The sequence below is a fragment of the Bidens hawaiensis genome, unplaced genomic scaffold (assembly GCF_021521415.1).
Source record: "Bidens hawaiensis isolate Kalapana, Puna unplaced genomic scaffold, B.hawaiensis_p1.1 tig00020022_1, whole genome shotgun sequence".
NCBI classification, from domain to species: domain Eukaryota; kingdom Viridiplantae; phylum Streptophyta; class Magnoliopsida; order Asterales; family Asteraceae; genus Bidens; species Bidens hawaiensis.
Window position 1 is genome coordinate 277,045 of NW_027493041.1, and position 10,535 is coordinate 287,579.

Sequence of the window (10,535 nt, forward strand, 5' to 3'; positions counted from 1 at the left end):
ACTAAGTGTTTGTGTTTAGTGTTTGTCATTGTACTTTTCCATTCTATACTTTTGATTTTATATTACTATATTCAAATAATTTAATGTCACGTAAAATATAAAATGAATAGTGAATGTTTTACTTTTACCTCTTGAAAAGTTGGAGTTTAGATGTTTAGTCACATTTTCCTTCATGATAATAAATTCAATATGAAAGGTTTTTTAACGGATATAGTTTAAACATAAACAACTCTAGTATTTAAACATTAGTCAAACAAGCATTCCCGCTGCAGCTGTTCATACGAACAGACCAACTAAACTGAACCGAAACCAAGACCGTTAATAATTTAATATATACTAATTGAACAATATGCATGTAACGGAGACAAGTACGGTTCAGGTAGTCTGTTCGGGTTCAATTGATTCAACAACGCTTATTAATACCGGAAAATCTTACACTTTAATATAATGTACACAACACATCCATATTCAATTTCAATCTTAATATACATAAATGAAACAAAAAATAAAAAGATTCAATGTTCACATTAATAATCTAAGTAGCTAACCACCCTTACAAATCAATAGCTTCTTGAACTTCATAACAACTCTTCTGCATCTTCAAACCACTTAAACTATATCTTGATGCCACTATTTCATTAAGTGACAACCTCTTCTTTGCCCCTAAGTCTGGCCTTTGTTTAGGGGCACTATGTGACCTTAATTTCGCTTTAGACGACTGTGTGCTCCCCATGTAACTCGGGTTTGTTGTAATATGGCCTAAAAAAGCTATCTCCGCATACACTTTTAGTCGTGTTGGTTGGCCTTTTTGACCTGTTTGAGTTACTAAAACGAGGCGAGCTTTGAGCCGAGTTTGAGAGTTTGTAATCGTTATCCACGAATCCCCACTCAAAGTCTTGGAGATGATGGAATTCAGGAATCGAGGTATGCACGGGGTTTTGATACTGATGGAGAGATTGCATGTTGTTGTTATACTGATACTGTGAACTGGAATTGGAATTGGAATTGGAATTGGAATTGGAATTGAAACTAAAATCCTCCCCAGAGTAAGGTGTATAATTGTTGATGCGTTGCGATCTCGATTGTGGTTTGTAGGTGTCTATTTCGACTATTTTCGAGCTCTCATCATAGCATTTTGATTTTCTATGGCCCTCCGATGGCTCAGACCGTTGTTGGTGTTTGGTGAACGAGCGGCGGGCCCTATCCGATCTGATGGCGGCCTGAGCTCTAACTAGAGCTTGCATACTATGAAGAGTCGCGACGGCTCGTTTTCTAACCAGAAATCCCCTCACAAGAGCTTGTAATTTCACTAATCCTTTTAGAGCTCTTAAAGCCTTTCTAGCCTGTGATGAAATAAAAGAAAAACACAATTACAAAATACAATCCTCATTCTATGAAAAAAACTACAAAAATATGTAATTAATAGTAGTTAAGTGATTACCAAATGGGATCTAAAGACGGTTTGAATCTTAATAGCTGCCCGGTTTTCACTGTCGTGGCCGTCAAATGAGACTTTTCCACGTAAGTTTGTGAGTCTCACGACGGCCACGGCAGCTGCTGCAGCGGCCGTGGCAGCCGCAACAACAGTTGCATGCTTGTTTTGTTCCTTTTCCGTCTCCGACATGTAAGGCCTCAACCAGGCGGCATCGCTTGGTGCCGCTTGTTTCTGGAATTCATGTTTCAAGGGTTTTCCAAAGCTCCATCTTTTCTTGTCTTTCCTGTCACTAGAATTTATATTTATATTGTGTACATTTTCTTTATCTTTCATACCCAGCAAACCTTTGATCCACCTTGTAGCTTTTCCCATATTGTGATATAACTACAAAATGGGAATTTAAGAAGAACCAAATGTTTATTATCAGATGGAATGGCAGAGAGGTGATGGAGACAGAAAATGTGAATAAAGTGGAATCAAAACCTTTAAATAATGCACTTTCAGATATAATGTATGGTTTTATATATATATATATATATATATATATATTTGTTTTTCTGACACTATCTCGTGGATGAACTGCATTACATGACAAAGAAATTAATGATGTAGAAGAAATAATCAAACAGAGAAAGAAGATGGAAAATGAGACATGAGTTTTAGATTTCAGGAAACCGGTAAACTTTTAATGGTCCAATTGGGAAGTATGAATAGGTAAGAAAAAGCACAGTCATTAATCATTTATGTGAACGCATATGCCAGTCAAACAAGTCAAGAATCACGGACAAAATCAATTGAATCTAAATCTTTTAAAAAGTTTTTGTGAAAAGTAGCATTATGATGTCACCAAATTCCATACTATAATGGCCACAGTCACACACCAACCTCCTAAATTTCAAAAAATCTTTTGTGTTAGAAGGGTTAATGGTTCAGTTTATTGTTATGATATAAATTCTAAACAAATCAATTTAGTTTGGATTGTTTGGTAGCCTTTTTCTGAATCAGTTAAAAATAAAATGCGTTTGGTTTACAAAAATAAAAACTTTAAATGGTTCATAGAACCTTGTTAAGTTTCATGTACATGTTAAATAATTCAAAGGCTAGCTACCTATTAATCAGTCAAGCCTCTTAATGATTCAGCACAAAATTGTAAACAATTGAAAAATAATTAGCAAAATCATCATTCGAAAAAATGATTAATAAGTTGGGTGAGTTTGGAAGAATCAGCCAAACCTGCTTTGTTAACGATAAAATGTTTGGTTTTGATAGTTATAAACGTAATTTTTAATCAATTATTACAAACCTTTTAATTCATATTAAAATTAATTTTAATAATAAAGACGATTCATGAATATAATAACATAGATAATTGCATGTTCCATAAACGGAAAAAGGTAGACGGCCAATTCAGTTTACACCATTAGTACTTAGTTCCAAGATTTAAACCGTCCGTAAGAAGACAACTAAACTATCAAACCGACGAAACAGAACATCTAAACAAATCAAATAAATTTCAAACCAGTAGAACTAGTAAGTTATGTTGATCAGTTCTTCATGTAAGTAATAGAAAACATGATAAATATTAAACCTATGAACCTGTTACAGCAGGGAGAGTAGTAACCGCAGCAGGGTATGATGTAGACGACATGGTTGTCAGCTTGGTCGAGTTCCCCTTTAGGATGTATAGTTAAGGATTGTGTTAGGGTTCTTGAGATGAACCTGGTTTTATGAGATAGGAGGCACACACAATTGTTATGTGTGTGTGATTAGGTTATGATATTAATATTTATCTCTCTTTATATACACCCAATGGGAAACCATTTATTAGTTAATTATAGGTAATATAGCCTATCAACAATTACCAAACTAATATATAATAAGGTATAGTTAATATTTTGATCTAATATAATATAAATGATAATGATGGCCATATAAATAAATATATAAAACATATTTGTTCTTACATTCTCCCATTTGGCCGAGTAATCATTTATTATGAATATTAGATAAGCCTGATCAAGAGTTAACACTCATTTTAATTTTAAACTCAAACTGGAGCAGAGAAATACAGTCATTGAATTGAACATCAGCTCAAGACCCTCATTAATCATACCGCAATCCTTATTTAAAACCTAAGTAGTTATGATCAAAATTTTCAAGTAAGCCCTTCAAACATTTGATTTGTATAGTAATTTGTCTATATGTCATTATGCATGCAGAACATATTAAGAGACATACAAAATCAAAACTAGTGAGGAAATATTAATAGTTAATCATTCATAGTACGATATGCAGTTGTACATGGTCATCAATAAACCCCTCATGATTATATGCGCTTTCATAATACTTACGGGTAGACCTTTAGTTATAGGATTCTTAATCAAATCATGAATGTATTCGATACGAAAATTTAGATTCCTCAATTCGTTCATAAATGAATAATTAGTTTCATATCGAAATTTAATGCAGCACCTCTCATACTGTTACTGTTTGAGAAAATATGGTAGCTGACTTTATCACAATTAGTCTTCAATATATAATTTATCTGAAGTTTAATAAAACTTCTGAGTTCACTAATAAATATTCAACAACATTGTAATTAATCAACATATTATGTAGTTATGACTTAGGTTGTTGTTATCAGTTCATTATGACTCCTTCATGAGATAAATTTATCTTCTGACATAAGAATATATCCCGAAAATTACATTTTCTTATCTCTGAATATGACAAAGTTTAGAGTAATCTACCGGTTTGAATTCTCACCTTTTCTTTTAAATTATAGTCTTTCGTTTCTTTTAAAGATATTTTAATACTCTTTTTAGATGTTTCACATTAATGATCTAGATATATCTAGTGTGTTGCAATTTTGAGTAATATCTGAATGAGTATGGACTTGAACCTACATAAGGCTTCTACTTAATGAAATATAAAGTAATAATCTCAATGATCCTATTATCATCTAAATAGAGCAATATTGTTTGTTACATGTATAAGGACCCATTTAAGATAAAAATTATAGAACAAAACTAACGTCCCTTTGGGTCTATCTTAGAATGTTATGATATCTATTATGTAAGGGATATCTCTGAGATCTATCACATAAAAGTATGTACGAACAATGTTTTGACCTATGTAACATATACTTGTCAGAAGAATGTCATCTATAGAAGGACAGGTTTGTTTTTAGTTGCTCCCACTCATCTTGAGGTAGGTACATTAATCCACTAGGTTTTTGATGAAAATAATTGTATAATGATTTCATCACATTTTGATGTTTGCTTTAACCCCTATATAGATTTTATTGACTTATAGACTAAATGTTCTTTAACCTTCAGTTTATAACTTTTAGGTTGTGTTATGAACATATAAATATGTAAGTCAATTGTTAGGGAAAGTTGTTTTAATGTTCATCTAATGTAGCTCTTAACTATTATAAGCTACTAGAACAATAATGATAGTTAAAGAAATCTTTTGTAATACAGGTAAGAAGATTCTTTAATAGTTGATTTCTCCTTGAATATAACCTTTAACAATCAATCATGCTTCTTTGTGTCTTAACGTTTGTGTTAGGATTTAATTTAGTTATGAACACCCTTAGGTGTTTCAACAAAATCTTAAACGTTATTCTGACTTATGAAGTTTAGTTTAATTTGCTAATAATAGCTTTATTCCATTTAGAATATTGATTGATTTAATGGTTTAATTAGAAGGGGGTATGATCATTAAATTTTCCAACATCCATTTCAACTTTAGTTAGGGAGCTTACATGATCATCAAAGTTAGTAGGTTTTAAAACCTATATGACCTCCTGAGTTGATAATTTGGTTTATTTGAAGTTTCAGTTTTATGAATTAGCTCTTGGTTAGGTTGCTATCATTTTCAGGATTCTAAGTGTGTAAGAGTTGGTACAGTATGGTGTACAAGAGGTGTAATTGGAGTTAAATTTGGAGTAAAATTTAATGACTCTCCTCCCCCTGCCTCTTGTACTTTTTCCAAGTCATTATAAGGACTTTTACTACTCCCACTGACCATAGAAACCGTTAGGAAATTAGCATGCTTAGGGTCAATATTTATAAACCAATAGATTCTAACAGAGAAACGAATTAATAATATAAATTGTTGGAGTTTCTCTTGTTGAGTATTAGTTTAGTAAGAAATCCGAATTTGCCCACTTTAAGCAATAATGAAACTTTTGTAAGAGATTGTAAATTCTAAAGAGATAAGTTTTGATAGAATAGTGTTGTGATGGAGCAGTGTCTTGTACAAGAGGTGTAATTGAGATAATATAAAGTTTTCACTCCCCCACATCTTGCAAATCTTGTAAGTTATAATTGAGACACTTAAGGCTCCCACTGATCTTTAATATCTCTAGGAAAAATACAAGAGAGGTTTCAATGATGTACGTGACATGGGAATCTGTTATATATATGTGCTAGACTTGATTTGATTTCATTAACGTCCAGATGTCATAATAAACTTAGGGACATATTTAGAAGAAATCATATTAAGTATATATGAATGGATCTCTTTAAGACCGTGGACCATAGAAGACAGATTAGATACAAGTAAAAGCCTTTTAAATGATAAAAGAATTATGTCTGAATATTCCATTTGAATAAGTTCCACGAATGTTAGTGAAATATAACTTATGGTGGACCCATACTTATTCCTTATGCCAAGTAATGTTTAGGGCATCTAACACATGATTAAAATCACTAAGAATGAGATTAGATGAAAAATCACCCTCATCAACCATGTCATGATTTCTCATGAAATTTGGTTTTAATGAATGAATTTTATAAGTCTCATTTGTCTTTTTTTTTTATTTTTATTTGCATGGTAACAAAAGTTGTGAAAGTATATAATATCATCTAGTTCTATTTTAAAAATGTTTCAATCCAGATATTGATAACAAATAATCTGAGAGTTTATGGTAAGAGTGACTTTATGTTGGCTATACAAACCTCATAACTGTCATATTGTAGCTTAAGTGTGATACTAAATTCTGATTAATCTCTAGAATATTTAAGGTATCATAAAGCATAATTAGAAGACAGTTTTTTTTATGGTTATAATAGCATTAACATTTAAATTTTGTCACTAACACTCATGTTAGTTATTTATTGATATCAGTAAAGAAAATTATAAAACTAGACTCAATCTATCATGTATTAATTGGAATATTAGGATTAACATACTTAAATATCATTAATATACGACTAATGTTTTAGCCAGATATTCTTTGAATTATGGATAGTCTTGTTACTTATGCCTAATATAATGACATATTTTTACAATGAGACTTCTCCTTAAAGAATTTAAAGCTGAAATTAATACTTGTATTTTGTCAATGAACATTAGAATTATCCTCTTTAAGGTTTTAGTAGTAGTAAGTTGAATAACATCTTATGTTCCACTGCCATATTCTTTTCTTTTACATGTGTTGCTAATCAACATACTCGTTTTTCCTTTTGTACTTGTGAGTGTTATAGTTGATTTTTAAGGCAACAAATTGTAATAATAGAAAATTTTAGTATGTAATGCATAAGAAAAGTGTACTTATTTCCATGTGTGAGCCCTTAATTTTATGGGTCATGGTACTGTACATTATGATGTATTCGGTAATGCCATTTAACCTTATAGTTAGAATTTTCAAGGAACACATGCATCTTATGAGTTATTTTAATTATTTAATAGATATTAGATTAGTTTTAGGAAAAACTAAATCTAGGATAACTCTATTTGATAGCATGAGTTTATTAATTATCATAAGAGACATTATGTTTGACTCATCCCATTTTTTCATGCTCTAGGTTTCTTATTTATTACTATTATTAGGAGCAACGAGATGGTCATCCCTTGAGGATAATCAAAAAAACGAGAAGAGCTAAAAGTTAATGAAACTCTTTATGAAGCAAAACATATTTGGGTTTAAGATTAGAGTGGATAACTTGAATGAGATAATTATTTATAGAAGAAAATTATAGTGAGTAATGATATGGGATACTAAAATAATACATATTAAAATTTATGATCATTAGATTAATGAAGGATCATTAATGTGAGGATCATTATATTTTATTAAAGATGTGATATGTCTATTATTAACATCAAACTAATAGACTATAATTAAAAGTTCTACTTAAACAAAAAATAAATCACCTTTGGACATAATAAAATTTATTTAAGTATATGTGTGCAAAACAATTGTAACACATCACCTTTGGTCAGAAGTGAGACAATTATTTTAATTATGCACGAGTTAACTTTGTTGGATATAAATATAACACATCACATTTGGGCAGAAATGAGACATTTAAATCATGTGGACAAAATTAACAAAGCTTTGTAATTAGACTTGAATGAGGAGTAGATGTGTAACACATCACCTTTGGGCATAAGTGACACATCAAAATTCATTCAAGTAAAGCTTTTATGTTTTGTAAAAGGTTTTTAAGTTTTAAGTATTTACAAAAATTTAATTAGTTCTATATGTTTACCCAAAACCAACAAATAAGAAATGTATGAATTTATTTAAGGGTTATGATTTTCAAATATTGGGGTATTTTAGTTTATCTCCAAGTCTATTAAAAATAATAATAATAATAATAATAATAATAATAATAATAATAATACAGCTCAATTTTAAGACTTTAGTTAGTCTCGACAAAAGTATTATTATTATAATAACAATAATAGTGTTAATTATAAGACTTAAGGATCAAGTCAATGCACTTAATGGAAAACAATCACAATCTTGATTTATCCCAAAATTTAAGGAAACTTAATTAGAACTTAATCAATCACCAAATTATATGATTTTCATTAAAATTAGGATGAAAATTATGAACAACTTTATGAACACAAAGAAAACATAACATGAAAAATTAGGGTTTATCATGTTTTAATTCATGTCTTTCGATTTAGATCTAGATTTATGGAAAACATAAAAAACTGATTAATCAGCATCACTCTGATGTCACATGTTGATCAGTTCTTCATGTAAGTAATAAAAAACATGATAAATATTAAACCTATGAGCCTGTTACAGCAGAGAGAGTAGTAACCGCAGCAGGGTATGATGTAGACGACATGGTTGTCAGCTTGGTCGAGTTCCCCTTTAGGATGTATAGTTAAGGATGATGTTAGGGTTCTTGAGAGGAACCCGGTTTTATGAGAGAGGAGGCACACAAAATTGTTATGTGTGTGTGATTAGGTTATGATGTTAATATTTATCTCTCTTTATATACACTCAAGGGGAAACCCTTTATTAGTTAATTATAAGTAATATGGCCCATCAACAATTACCAAACTAGTATATAATAAGGTATAGTTAATATTTTGATCTAATATTTTATAAATGATAATGATGGCCATATAAATAAATATATAAAATATATTTGTTCTTACAAGTTATAGTATGGTTTAAACATTAATAAACCCACCAAACTCATGTACCTTCTAAATTCTTCCCCTTTTTGTCAATATCAAGTTATCAACAAACCTCCCACAAACAATGCTCAAAACATTCACACTTGCAAAATCCGGTTAAAGTAATAGTTGCATTCAAAATTAAATTGATTAGTGTTGGAACCCTAAAAAGTGGTTGAGAAAGAAGAAATGATTATGTTGAGTAATTAATTCTCAAATGCCGACATACCCACCTTCTAAATTTCAAATTAACACTCAGTTTAGTTCTTCCCCCTTTACAAAATCCAAACAATGTGGACCTAAGTACCCCAATTTGTTGGTGATTCATTGTCGGCATTTATAATTTCACTAATGAAAAATCTGATATCCATTTGGATCATGATAATATATCTTTTAATAGCGTTTGGAATTACCCATAATACTCGATTGAACTTTTCTAAGACTGGATGTTAACCGTCCTTCCTGGTTTTGACATTCCAGGTGCGACTTACTTATAAACAACATCAAGAAAAAAACCTACCACCATGAAAAAACGCACTGGGTCAGGATTTGAACCTGAGACCTTAAAGATCCAAGGTCTTTACTATCACCCTCATGTCATTTAACCAGAAAACCAATTACAATAATATTTGACTAGTAGATTGCCCGGGCTATGTGGCGGCGGCAATTTACAACGTTGTAGTTGTTTGTATTGGTTCATAAGTAAACTCATGAACCATAATACTTGATTGAACTTTTCTTAGACGGGATGTTAACCGTCCTTCCTGATTTTTACATTCCAGATGCGACTCACTCATAAACAACATCAAGAAAAAGACCTACCACTATAATAAAACGCCCTTGGGTCAGGATTTGAACCTGAGACCTTAGAAATCCATGGCATTTACCATCACCTTCATGTCATTGAACTAGAAATCCAATTATAATAATATTTGGCTAGTAGATTGCCCGCGCGATGTGGCGGCCGCGGCAATTTACAAAGTTGTAGTTGTTTGTGTTGATTCATAAGTCAACTCATTAAATATTGTATAATAGTACTTTATTTAGTTAGGTTTATTATTCGTATAATATTTTACAAAACTTTATTATATAATTGTTTTTACTGTTTCAAGTTAGTATCATCAATATGGTATATATTTTTCATAACTGTTACACATATTTGAATTACATTGTTTAACAGTTATTTTGCGCCCAAAATTTATAAGAGGGAATCAAGAATTTTAGATAAACCGTGGGATCATTTAATTAGGTTTCTTTTAAAAAATAGACATGTCATTATAAAACAATTTATTACACTGAATATTGATTTGTTTTTTTAATTGGTGCAACTTATAAATAGTATCTTTAAAAGTTAGCATGCTAAGTCAGTGAACCAAAACATATAATCACATGAATGGGTATTTCTTTGTTCTTTTATAAAGAATGTCAATAGAAAACAATTTACTACCTTCAATAAAACTTTGTAACAATTTGATTATTTTAATGAATGTTGAAAGTACTTCTTTATTCTTTGTTAAAAAATAGACATGTCATTATAAAACAATTACATTGAATGTTGATATATTTATTTTTTTAATTGGTGTCGCTTACTTCAATGATGCGTAATTGCCAAAGGCAGGCTACGAAAATGATGTTGTCATCAGCAACGAACTCTCATCAGCAACAA

At 30.6% G+C, this 10,535-nt stretch overlaps 1 pseudogene across 1 annotated transcript; it reads right to left on the reverse strand.

Annotated features, from left to right (window-relative positions):
* Nucleotides 1–467: 467 nt before the first annotated feature.
* LOC143559699 (protein IQ-domain 26-like) lies at nucleotides 468–1,949 on the reverse strand (annotated as a pseudogene). The gene is made up of 2 exons (XR_013139990.1): nucleotides 1,442–1,949; nucleotides 468–1,343 (listed from the first exon to the last, which is right to left on the reverse strand). The product of XR_013139990.1 is annotated as a protein IQ-domain 26-like (transcript).
* Nucleotides 1,950–10,535: the final 8,586 nt, after the last annotated feature.